The sequence below is a fragment of the Schistocerca gregaria genome, chromosome 3 (genome assembly GCF_023897955.1).
Source record: "Schistocerca gregaria isolate iqSchGreg1 chromosome 3, iqSchGreg1.2, whole genome shotgun sequence".
NCBI lineage: Eukaryota > Metazoa > Arthropoda > Insecta > Orthoptera > Acrididae > Schistocerca > Schistocerca gregaria.
In genome coordinates this window covers 507,352,892-507,366,277 of record NC_064922.1, presented here as the reverse complement: position 1 = coordinate 507,366,277, position 13,386 = coordinate 507,352,892, and the positions used below count along the sequence as shown (strand labels likewise).

At 41.7% G+C, this 13,386-nt stretch overlaps 1 protein-coding gene across 2 annotated transcripts in view; it reads right to left on the bottom strand.

Annotated features, from left to right (window-relative positions):
• Window positions 1-13,386, bottom strand: part of LOC126354220 (acyl-protein thioesterase 1) — a 117,217-nt gene that overhangs the window by 96,493 nt on the left and 7,338 nt on the right. The gene's annotated exons all lie outside the window — the stretch shown is intronic.

Genomic DNA, 13,386 nt, shown 5'->3' with positions numbered 1-13,386 from the left:
TAATTAGTTGTAAACAACAGATTACACCAACATAATTTAAATATAGGGTTGTTACAACTGAAGTTAAGTTTTCCTATTAACCATCGTCATGTGAGAGACGGAATACCGCAGCAGTGGGAACAGGAGCACAGTGAAGTACTCAAGGAAGAGAAATAACTGATAAGCATTAACACAAATATTAACTTTATCATACAGTGTTCTGAGATTTGGTACATGCAGCATTTTAATTTACAAAGGGACCTGAAGGAGGAGCATATCTGCACCCGGACATTCTCGACCAATGCTCCGGAAACCACCTGACAGTGTGTGGTGGAGGGTACTTCTGGCACCACTAACTGACCCCTCATTCCCTCTCTTCCACTCGTGAATGACACATGGGAAGAAAGATTGTTCATAAGCCTCTCTATTAGCTCTAAATCCTCTAATTTTCTTGTCATCATCATTTTGCAGCATCTACGTGGGAGGAAGAATATGTTGTCTGACTCTCTAGAAATTTCAATAGTAAACCTCTCTGTACTGCATGATGTCTCTCTTGTAGCATCTGCCTCTGGACTTTGTTGAGCATCTCTGCACATTGACTAGATGAGCCCATATGAAACACTGCTCGTCACTGGATCTTCTCTCTCTCTCTCTCTCTCTCTCTCTCTCTCTCTCTCTCTCTCTCTCTCTCTTCTATTAGTCCTACTTGACAAGCATAACAGACTGATGAAAAATGCACTAGAATAAATCAAATAAGACACTTCTTTCAAGGATGAATTACATTTCCTAAAAGATTCTTCCTATGAATCACATCCTGTCTTCCTAGTATTTGTTTTATGTAGTCATTCCACTTAAGGCTGCTCTGTGTAGTTACACCTGGGTATTTTACAGTTTCCCGATATTTGTCGTCAATGGTGTAGTTGTACAGCAGTGAACCACTCTTCCTATATGTGCCCAAAATGTTACGTTTATTAATGTTCAGGGTCAACTGTCAGAGCTCTGTAGACCATTCTGCAAACTGGTACTGTCTTCTAGCATCACTACTTTTTACAACCACATAATCTGCAAACAGTTTTATAGAGCTTCCAATGCTTTTTACTAGACCATCTACATTTTACAAAGTAGTGGTCCTATCACACTTCTTTGGGGTGCTCCAGAAATTACTTTTACATCTGTCGTTTTTGTTCTGTTAAGAGTGAGGTGTTGAGTTCTATCTGAGAGGAAGTCTTGAATCCAGTCACAAATCTGATCCAGCTCTTGGTACACTTTTATTTTTTCTTCTCTCTCTCTCTCTCTCTCTCTCTCTCTCTCTCTTTTCTTAATGGCAGTGTGGGATGATATCAAATGCCTTCCTGAAGTCAAGGAACACAGCATCATCCTGAGCACTGGCATCTACAGAACTATGGATCTCTTAGAGGAACAGAGTGAGCTGAGTCTCACACATCTCCATTTGCAGAATCCATGTTGATTTTTATGGGGGAGATTTCCATTCTCCAAAAATGTCGTAATACATTAACAAAAATATGTTCCATAATTCTACAACAGATTGACGTCAATGATATAGGCCTTTAATTATGAACATCAGTCCTAAGGCCCTCCTTGAAAACTATAATGACCTGTGCTTATCTCCAGTCCTTAGGTACTTTTCAGTGCTCCAGCGAACTATGATAAACTGCTGCTAGAAGAGGAGCACATTATTTCACAAAATCTTCGTAGAATCTCACAGTTATGTCATCTAGTTCCGGTGCCTTTCCACTGCTTGCCTCCCTCTTCACCGACAGTCGTAGGATGTGCCTGATGATCATTGTTGAAGGGTATGGAGGTAGTCAGGTTCTAACACATCTCTAGTGGGTAGATGACAGATTCTGCAGGTAGGGTCAGTCAATTATGTTTTTGCCTGGCATCATATATAGATCTCTGATGCCTCTTATCATCATCAACAATAATTTGAGGGTTGTGCAATATTTCCTGTTTTGTCAATGTGTTTGCTTTTCAAGACAATGCACAACAGCACACACCCCTCATAGACTCCACCTCCCAGGAGGTAGATTTCACCTGAATGATGTTTTCGTTTTGTTTAATGCATTCAACATTGTTGTTGTCAGCACCATTACAAATACAACAAGAAATGGCCATGGTTTAAGTATATGAAACACAGACATGCCAAAAGCTAGAGAAGATAATTTTGCTCTCATCCACTCTTTCTCATATTAGCACACACAATCTACAGCATAAAACTGAACACTTACCACAGTCCGTGTCTTAAAATGTACTACTACAAATGATTACCAGACCACAAAAGCCATGGAACAACAAGTCTGGAAATGATGGTTGGCTGATCACTTGCATAACACATGGATAAGCCAGCCAAAACATCAGACACAGCACAATCTCAAAACATGCACCAAAATCATCTAGTCATTTAAAACGGAGGGGGGTCTGCTAACAAGCTATCATATGTCTTTCTCATGAGGTAAAATACACCCAGTTAACATGTGACAAACTTCAATCAAAATACCACCAGCATCACAAACTGATGGATCTATAAGTCTTATAAGGAGGGCATGAAGAATCAAGGGGCTGTGCCCTATTCAAAGAGATGTTAAACAGGCTTCAACACATCTAGCTATCTGGAAGGATGTACACCATGACATTATAACCCATTGTATTGCTCTTGACTTGTTACCCATCATGTCCTGCAATTCTTCCTCCGATTCCTGAACAGTGGCTCCAACTTAAAGTTGGCAATGCTAAGTTATTCAGAGCCTGTTGTGCCAGGAGGCAGCATTGATGAATCCGGAATGTTGGGTCACCAGCCTCTGCACACCAACTCAAATAGAATGGTCCAGTGACTCCAATTGATATCCCAATGCTCTCAAGGCAGACAACATATAACATCTTGAGGTAGGAAGCATGTGCTAAAATATTCAATGAGCTGATGCTTTTGGTTAGCAAGTCTTGTAGGTGTGTGAGCCAAGTTAATTTTGTGTCAAATACATTGAAGGGAAAAACTCGCAACACCAAGAAGGAGTTGTGTGACAGACGAAAGCTGGTAGGTGTGTTACTATACCTGAAAGATGATATCTATTCAAATTTTGCACCACTTGCGTAAGAGTGTCACGAATAGTGCCACTATCACGATGCAAATCAGATTTGCTTTAGATATATGGTCATGAGTGTTAGTTACCGCTGAGGTTGGACATGGTGAGCTGATGTTAGTCAAGAATGTCTGTAAGGTGAGAAAGACGTCACTATCAACACCTCACTGAGTTTGAATGAGGTCATGTAATAGAGCTAGACACAATGGATGTGCCTTCTGCAATACTGCAGGAAGACTTGGCAAGAATGCAGCCACTGTACACGATTATACATTCTCATGACCGTGGCTACAAGCAATCGCAAGAAGACTGGGTTATTAACAGCCACGTGGCACTACCAAGAGGGAAGACCACTGTGTCCAGCATATGGCTCTATGGCATCCTACTGCATCGGCAGCAGCAATTTGAGCAGCAGAGTGTCGACATGTTGCCTTGGCCTGCTTGATCGGCAGATCTGTCTCCAATCGAGCACATATGGGACATCATCAGATGACAATTCCAGCGTCATCCACAAACAGCATTAACCAGCTACGTATTGATTGATGAAGCACAACAGGAACGTAATTCCATCCCAGAAACTGATATCCGGCACCTGCACAACACAATGCATGCTTGATTTCAATGTTCTGGTTGTTACACCGTTTATTAACATACCAGCATTTCACTTTTGCAATGGCTTATCTCATGCTTACATTAGCTTGTGATCTTGCAATGTTAATCACTTAACTATGTTATCAGGACAAATGTATTCCTGAAATTTCATTAATGTACATTAATTGTTTTTTGATGTTGCGATTTTTTTTCTGTCAGTGTAATAGGTCAAAAAAGTGCACATTCTCCATAAAATATATTATCTCACAGTGTGATCTCTGGTTGGTTAAGACTTCAACAATCATGGTTAAAACTGAAAAAAAAAGCAGTCTTCTACATTGATAGCCTAAATCCAGCTTTATAGGCCACAGTTTCTATCTCTTTATGGTAAACTGTAGCTGCCTTGTTGTCACTGAAGGATCAGAGAAAGTGTAGAAGATCGTGAGGTCATCCACAGAGAACATTTATTAGGGCTCCTGAATGCAAAGAAGATTCCCAGGACTGCAAACAATGTCATACCTTAGTACACTGTCCTGGGTGACTCCAGTCTCCTGAACAAATTGGGCAGACGAGGTACCATCAGTGCCATATATGGGAAGCACCCGTCCTTGAGGAAGGTTTGAGTAAGAATAGTCAGATATCCATGTAGCCATGTTTCATGGAGTTGATGAAGGATGATGCACTTCTAAGCGGTACCTTACACCTTTTCACAGTAAAAAACCACAGGTGATATGGTTTTTGCTAAAGAAAGACTCCTGCATTTCTGCCTCAAGTAGAATTAAGTTTTCAAGGGTGGAGTGGTCGTGCCTGAAACTTACTGGCAGTGGCACAGATTATGTTGGCATTCGCGGAGGCAGACAAAACGATGGTCGACCATGCACTCTAGAGTCTTACCCTTCCTTACTTACTTACTCACTCAATGGTCATACCGGACTCAAGAGTCCATTACCACAGTGACGTATTTTCACCATCTGTCCCTGTCTTGGGCTACTTCCTTCCTTTAACCTTCAGCACCTAGACCCCTCAAATCAGCCTTCACATTGTCCTCCCGTCTATGCCTCGGTCTCCCGACAGGACGTTTTCCTTCTAGGTGCCCTACACGTACTCTGCGCGCTGCCCTGCCCTCATCCATTCTAACTATGTGACCCGCCCATCGCAGCCTACGTGATTTAATAATAATGATTATGTCAGGGCTTGAATAGAGTTCGTGAACCTCTTCGTTATGCAGTTTTTGCCACTCTCTGCTAATGTCATCCCTTTTTGCTCCAAAAATTTTCCTCAAAATTTTGTTTTCAAATACTCGAAAAGGCTTTTCATTATGCGCAGTGAGATAACAAGTCTCACACCCCTACAGCATAACTGGTAGAATAATAGTTTTGTACATTCTATTCTTTAAATTCCTAGACAATATCTGTGATGAAAGTAATCTATTCAGTGAGAAGTAGCACACATTTCCCGCTCGTAATCTCTTCTTCAGTTGATTCAATCTCATTTCTCGAAGTGATGTCCATGCCTAGATACTTAAATGTGTTCACTTTTTCAAACTGCATGTCTCCAACTCTTAACATTTCCTGATCTACTGCTGTTGGCATTCTAGTAGTAACCAGGTATTTAGTTTTGTCTTCAGTTATCCTTAGACCTACATCTTCACTAGCCTTGATTAACGCATTCGCATTCGCTGTTACAGATTCTTTCCTATCGCTAATGATGTTTAGATCATCTGCATACCCTAATATCTTAATATTTCCATTTAACTCCACACCCTCTGAATTATCTGCTGCCATTCGTACAATATATTCTAGGACTAAATTAAAAAGTAGGAGAGACAGGGCATCTCCCTGCTCAAGTCCGTTCTTTATTACATATTCTTCTGACTCCAATTTCTCCACGCGTACTCTACCTTTTGTGTTTTTCAAACTCACTTCTATAAGTCTAACATACTTCTTTGGTATTCCAAGTACCAAAAGAATTCTATACAATTTTGATTGCAATAGTGAATCATATGCTTTTGTAAAATCTCTGAAAAGATTATGAATGGGTTTATTGTATTCCCATTTCTTTTCCAAAATTTGACGCAGGGTGAATATTTGGTCTATAGTTGATCTGTTCCTCCTAAAGCCAGCTTGGTAATCCCCCACAATTTCATCTGCATATGGTTTATGCCTGCTTAGCAGAATATTTGAGAAAATTTTGGAACATACTGGTAATAGCAATATCCCTCTACAATTACTACAATCTATTTTGTCACCTTTCTTAAAAATTGGGATCAGAATCGACTCCTGCCACTCTTGAGGTATCATCTCTGAGTTCCATACTTTAGTTATCACTTTGTGAACTATTTCCACCAATTTATGTCCCCCATCTTTAACTAATTCTGCAGTTATGCAATTTGATCCTGGTGCTTTATGGTTTTTCAACTTGTTGATTGCATCTCTTACTTCCTTTACCGCTGGCTCAGGTGTCTGGGGTTATGCTGTATGTATTTCATACGCCTGCTCTTTTCCTGCTTCCTGGTGTACAGATTCTTACCCTACAGTTTGTGATGGCTAAACCCCAGAAACTGTTATGGTTGGTTACCATAAAGGAATTAATGTTGCCTCATTCCAAGTGGCAAGTTAGTCCATCAAACCAGATCTGATTGAAACAAAACAGGAGCTCGCCTTTGGCTCCACAGCACAAATGACCGAGCTTGTCAAAAGGAATCTGATCCCATCTTGGAGTAGTGTTTCTGGCTATGGAGAGAGCCGATTCCAATTCACACATGAGGAATGGGTGACTGGATTTCCTCATTACACGAGACAAAGGGAAGTCTCTTCATCTCCACAATTCGACAGAATGTCTGGAACTCAGGAGTTTGTCAAGATAATGCAACGACTGTAAAAAAGTGTTCAGCTAAAACCTGACCCCATGTCTTTAAGCATGTCTATCAAGACCTCCTTTCTCAACAAGGCCATAATAAGAGGTGGTGTAACGCCCTTACTTGAAATAATCCTTACCAACTCCTGAACTCCTATAGGGGAAGTGGACCGATTAATGGAAGTCACAATCTCCTTCTAGGAATTCCTCTTTTCTTCTTTTATCACTCATCTTCCTGGTACTCTCACAATTCTAAAGACAGGACAATTTTCTGCAGCTGGATGCTGTTAGAACTTCCGTCACCCGGCTCCGACTGCTCAGTGACATTCTTTGTTCCATGAAGGAACAGGTTGTCAACTGAGGTGGTTACCAGACTGGGAAATGGAATCTGTGGAACCTAAGGGGACCACACTAGTGATACTGTGCGCCATCTCCTGGGTACACTGCTTTTTCTTTAGGATGGCCTGCTGTCTGTATCAAAACCAAACTGACTTCTGAAGCAACAATCTTTGCAGTCTCCTGGCAATCCCTATCACAGTAGGCTGAGCATCTACATTGGAAAGCGGTCACAGGAATGCAGATATGTGCCCACTTCCCACTAAATGAAGTCTGCAAGAGCTAAGCAGCAAAAACAAAGTCCAATGGCTGAAGACGGTCCTGTAGCTGTAGAGAAGTGTCCCATCTGACCAGAGTTTAAAAGGCAGACACACTATAAATGGAGGGGTTGCTTGATAATCCGATCCCTGCGGCATGTGGCAGCAGAACTCCACAGAACCCTGAAGACACCCATGAGGAAGAATGGGTGCAGGAGTGCCTGGGAAAGCTCTGTCAGTATATCTGCATCTGATCTTAGCATGTACGAGAACTTCTACTGAAACTGCTTGCACAGCCATGGATAGAGGGACAGGAGCAGAGGAGCATCTGTCACTGACAAAACAGCCACGCCACTCTTAGTCCTGTCTTCAGTAACATCATCCTTCCTGAATGGGTGGTAGCTCCTTAACGCAGGTGTGTTTGTGACTAAAATGAATTTTTGCAAGCAGATGCAGAAAGGTCTCTCCTGGGTCAGAAACTGCAGTTCTTACAAATGTGATCAGTATCCATTTCAGTTCCGCTACAATACAAAAGCCCCTGTGGAAACCTTTGATTCATGATGGTTTTCCTTGTCCTTCTGCCTTGGGACCAGTGACTTACCTGAGAGGTAAGATGGTTCCTCCATGTTTCTTAAGTACCAACACAAAAGAAGTAACCAACGATGGAAGTTGCATAGCATTAAAAATTTTTTGAGCTTCATTATAGGGCTTGCACCTGGTAACTTCCAACTCCTGAATTTCCCTTTTCTCATTATAAACTGCTCACTTCCTGTTTAATAATGGGTGTTCCCTGAAGCAGCTCATACATTAAATGGGAAATTTACAAGAGTCGTGTTATTAATGAGCTGCTCCTCCACAATTTCCACATCCACCCATTCTACTACACGCCAAGTTGGTATGATCCAATCTTCGCCATTTAATGCATCCCACTATGTTGTATTTAGCCGAAAACTAATGGCTGAACTTTAAGATGTAACCCCCCCCCCTATGAGACAGACCTTGCCGTTGGTGGGGAGGCTTGCGTGCCTCAGCGACACAGATAGCCATACTGTAGGTGCAACCACAACGGAGGGGTATCTGTTGAGAGGCCAGACAAACATGTGGTTCCTGAAGAGGGGCAGCAGCCTTTTCAGTCGTTGCAGGAGCAACAGTCTGGATAACTGACCGATCTGGCCTTGTAACATTAACCAAAATGGCCTTGCTGTGCTGGTACTGCGAACGGCTGAAAGCAAGGGGAAACTACGGCCGTAATTTTTCCCCGAGGGCATGCAGGTATACTGTATGGATAAATGATGATGGTGTCCTCTTGGGTAAAATATTCCGGAGGTACAATAGTCCCCTATTCGGATCTCCGGGCGGGGACTACTCAAGAGGACGTCGTTATCAGGAGAAAGAAAACTGGAGTTCTACGGATTGGAGTGTGGAATGTCAGATAGATAGATTAGATTAGAAACTTTAAAAAGAGAAATGGATAGGTTAAAGTCAGATATAATGGGAATTAGCAAAGTTAGGTGGCAGGAGGAACAAGACTTTTGGTCAGGTGAATACAGGGTTATAAATACAAAATCAAATAAGGGTAATGCAGGAGTAGGTTTAATAATGAATAAAAAAACCGGAGTGCGGGTAAGCTACTACAAACAGCACTGTGAACGCATTATTGTGGCCAAGATAGACACGAGGCCCACGCGTACAACAGTAGTACAAGTTTATATGCCAACTAGCTCTGCAGATGATGAATAAATTGATGAAATGTATGATGAGATAAAAGAAATTATTCAGGTAGTGAAGGGAGACGAAAATTTAACAGCCATGGGTGATTAGAATTCAAGAGTAGGAAACGGGAGAGAAGGAAACATGGTAGGTGAATATGGATTGGGGCTAAGAAATGAAAGATGAAGCCGCCTGGTAGAATTTTGCACAGAGCATAACTTAATCATAGCTAACACTTGGTTCAAGAATTTTGTAAGGCATTTCCAGGGGCAGATGGGGAATCTGACCACAATCTATTGGTTATGAACTGTAGATTAAAACTGAAGAAACGGCAAAAAGGTGCTAATTTGAGGAGATGGGACCTGGATAAACTGAAGGAACCAGAGGTTGTAGAGTTTCAGGAAGAGCATAAAGGAACAATTGACAAAAATGGGGGGAAAAAATACAGTAGAAGACGAATGGGTAGCTTTGAGGGATGAAGTAATGAAGGCAGCAGAGGATCAAGTAGGTAAATAGACGAGGGCTAGTAGAAATCCTTGGGTGACAGAAGAAATACTGAATTTAATCGATGAAAGGAGAAAATATAAAAATGCAGTAAATGAAGCAGGCAAAAAGGAATACAGACGTCTCAAAAATGAGATCAACAGGAAGTGCAAAATGGCTAAGCAGGCATGGCTAGAGGACAAGTGTAAGGATGTAGCGGCTTACCTCACTAGGGGTAAGATACATACTGCCTACAGGAAAATTAGAGAGACCTTTGGAGATAAGAGAACCACTTGGATGAACATCAAGAGCTCAGATGGAAACCCAGTTCTAAGCAAAGAAGGGAAAGCAGAAAGGTGGAAGGAGTATATAGAGGGTCTATACAAGGGCGATGTACTTGAGGACAATATTATGGAAATGGAAGAGGCTGTAGATGAAGATGAAATGGGAGATACGATACTGCGTGAAGAATTTGACCGAGCACTGAAAGACCTGAGTTGAAACAAGGCCCCGGGAGTAGACAACATTCCATTGGAACTACTGACGGCCTTGGGAGAGGCAGTCCTGATGAAACTCTACCATCTGGTGAGCAAGATGTATGAGACAGTCAAAATACCCTCAGACTTCAAGAAGAATATAACAATTCCAATCCCAAAGGAAGCAGGCACAGACAGATGTGAAAATTACCGAACTGTCAGTTTAATAAGCCACAGCTACAAAACACTAACGCGAATTCTGTACAGACGAATGGAAAAACTGGTAGAAGCTGACCTCGGGGAAGATCAGTTTGGATTCCGTAGAAATATGGGAACACTTGTGGCAATACTGACCCTACGACTTATTTTAGAAGCTAGATTAAGAAAAGGCAAACCTACGTTTCTAGTATTTGTAGACTTAAGAGAAAGCTTTTGTCAATGTTGACTGGAATACTCTCTTTCAAATTCTAAAGGTGGCGGGGGTAAAATACAGGGAGCGAAAGGCTATTTACAATTTGTACAGAAACCAGATGGCCGTCATAAAAGTCGAGGGGCATGAAAGGGAAGCAGTGGTTGGGAAGGGAGTGAGACAGGGTTGTAGCCTCTCCCCGATATTATTCAATTTGTATATTGAGCAAGCAGTAAAGGAAACAAAAGAAAAATTCGGAGTAGGAATTAAAATCCATGGAGAAGAAATAAAAACTTTGAGGTTCGCCGATGACATTGTAATTCTGTCAGAGACAGCAAAGGACTTGGAAGAGCAGTTGAACGGAATGGACAGTGTCTTGAAGGGAAGATATAAGATGGACACCAACAAAAGCAAAATGAGGATAATGGAATGTAGTCGAATTAAGTCGGGTGATGCTGAGGGAATTAGATTAGGAAGTGAGACACTTAAAGTAGTAAAGGAGTTTTGCTATTTGGGGAGCAAAGTAACTGATGATGGTCGAAGTAGAGAGGATATAAAATGTAGACTGGCAATGGCAAGGAAACCGTTTCTGAAGAAGAGAAGTTTGTTAACATCGAGTATAGATTTAAGTGTTAGGAAGTCATTTCTGAAAGTATTTGTATGGAGTGCAGCCATGTAAGGAAGTGAAACGTGGACGATAAATAGTTTGGACAAGAAGAGAATAGAAGCCTTTGAAATGTGGTGCTACAGAAGAATGCTGAAGATTAGTTGGGTAGATCATGTAACTAATGAGGAACTATTGAATAGGATTGGAGAGAAGAGGATTTTGTGGCACAACTTGACAAGAAGAAGGAATTGGTTGGTAGGACATGTTCTAAGGTATAAAGGGATCACCAATTTAGTATTGGAGGGCAGCGTGGAGGGTAAAAATCGTAGAGGGAGACCAAGAGATGAATACACTAAACAGATTCAGAAGGATGTAGGCTGCAGTATGTATTGGGAGATGACGAAGTTTACACAGGATAGAGTAGCATTGAGAGATGCATCAAACCAGTCTAAGGACTGAAGACCATAACAACAACATAACCTGCAAGAATATGACAGGTTATTTCATAGTGTTGAAAGTTAAAATAAATGTTGCAGTTTTTTCCAGAGTGCCACTGACTCTCCTCATAGTTCTGCACTTCTGTGATAGCCATGTTTTTCCACTCTCCATGTAGTTCATTAGGGTCTATCTCTATTATCTCTGAGTACGTAACTGTCATACAAGCTATGGGTGTTATGCAATTCAGTCACAATAGGGTAGTCACCAAAGGTCTTGCATCCCAGAAGTTTAGGTACTTTGTGTGATAGTGTAGTTTCGACTAGAAGTGTTCCATTATGAAATCATTTAACACTTTTTAAGGATCCAGGAATACCCTCCAATCCCTTGTGAGTTCAGAAAGAGGAGACCTATCCAAAGGTTCCCTCTGTTTTCTTAATTATGACAAAAATGTTATGGCAGTCTAGTGCCCTGTTACTATAATTCTGAGACTACTACTCGCGCAGACTGACCAACCAAGCTGGGTGGCTGTATGTACTAGCTGTCCGCACACCTGTTTTGTCACAAGTAGTTCCAGGTTGAAGTTGCTCCACTGGAATTGCAAAAGCTACTGGGGAAAATAAATGTGACCCCAAGGCAGAGTCTCGTGCACCTGAACATGAGCAATACAGATTTGCTTGGAAGTATCATGTTCGATTTGCCTGGAAATATCATGTTCCACCAGTCAAGATTGACACAGTCCTCTGAAAATCCTAATCAGTTGAGTTGATGATGATCATCATCATGGGCCTCTCCTTGACAGACAAGCATTTGCTAAGCATGAAACTTCATGGCAGATTAAAACTGTGTGCCCAACCGGGACTCGAACTCGGGACCTTTCCCTTTTGCGGACAAGTGCTCTACCATCCGAGCTACTGAAGCACGACTCATGCCCGGTACTCACAACTTTACTTCTGCCAGAATATCATCTCCTACCTTCCAAACTTTACAGAAGCTCTCCTGAGTTCGAGTCTCTGTTGGGCACACAGTTTTAATCTGCCAGGAAGTTTCATATCAGCGCACACTTCGCTGCAGAGTGAAAATCTCATTCTGGATTTGCTTTGTAGTTGGCCTCCAGGAGCTTACACCAAACTGCATCCTGCTGACATGGCAAACGGAGTAGTATGTCCTGCACTGTATTTAAAAATGGATTTTGTCGTGACATGTTCACAAGGTCATTATGCTGGACTAGTGTTATTACATGGCAAGGACCAGTTGCCACACACTTATTGGATTTTGCAGCATCTCAATGTTTCATTCATCATCATGTAGTGCACTTAGGAGTTCCATACCATGCCTTGGAACCTGATGCCATCAAATTTCTTCCTCCACAAGAGCAATGATGCAGTCGCTATTTGCCTGTTGAGGCATGGTACATAATTAATATGATTCAATAAAGTGACGTGGTACAGGTATTTGACTTGGCTTACGTATTGTCATTGGCTATTATAGAACAAATGGTGAGCTTACAGACCTAACTCACTGCAACAGACTGTCAGCCTGTTACTATACAGTATCAATGAAACTGTGCAAGTAATTCTCACATATTACATTCAACAGAGGTAGTAAATTAAACTCTGAGGACAATCATTCTCCACCAGAAGAGATTCACTGATTTATAGCCAAAAGTCCATCACACCTTCTGTGGGAAAATTAGCTGCACATCACTGAAATGTGCGATATTACACAATGGATTGTTGTCCTGGAGAAATGTGTGTCTTATGGCGGCAAGGGAGGAAGGATTCACATGGACTCTAACTGAGACACTTTATACACGGTGTTACAAAAAGGTACGGCCAAACTTTCAGGAAACATTCCTCACACACAAATTAAGAGAAGATGTGTGGACATATGTCCGGAAACGCTTAATTTCCATGATAGAGCTCATTTTAGTTTCGACAGTATGTACTTACTTCCTCGATTCACTGCCATGATTACATATGGGATACTCTACCTGTGCTGCTAGAACATGTGCCTTTACAAGTACGACACAACATGTGGTTCATGCACAATGGAGCTCCTGCGCATTTCAGTTGAAGTGTTCGCACGCTTCTCAACAACAGATTCGGTGACCGATGGATAGGTAGAGGCAGACCAATTTCATGGCCTC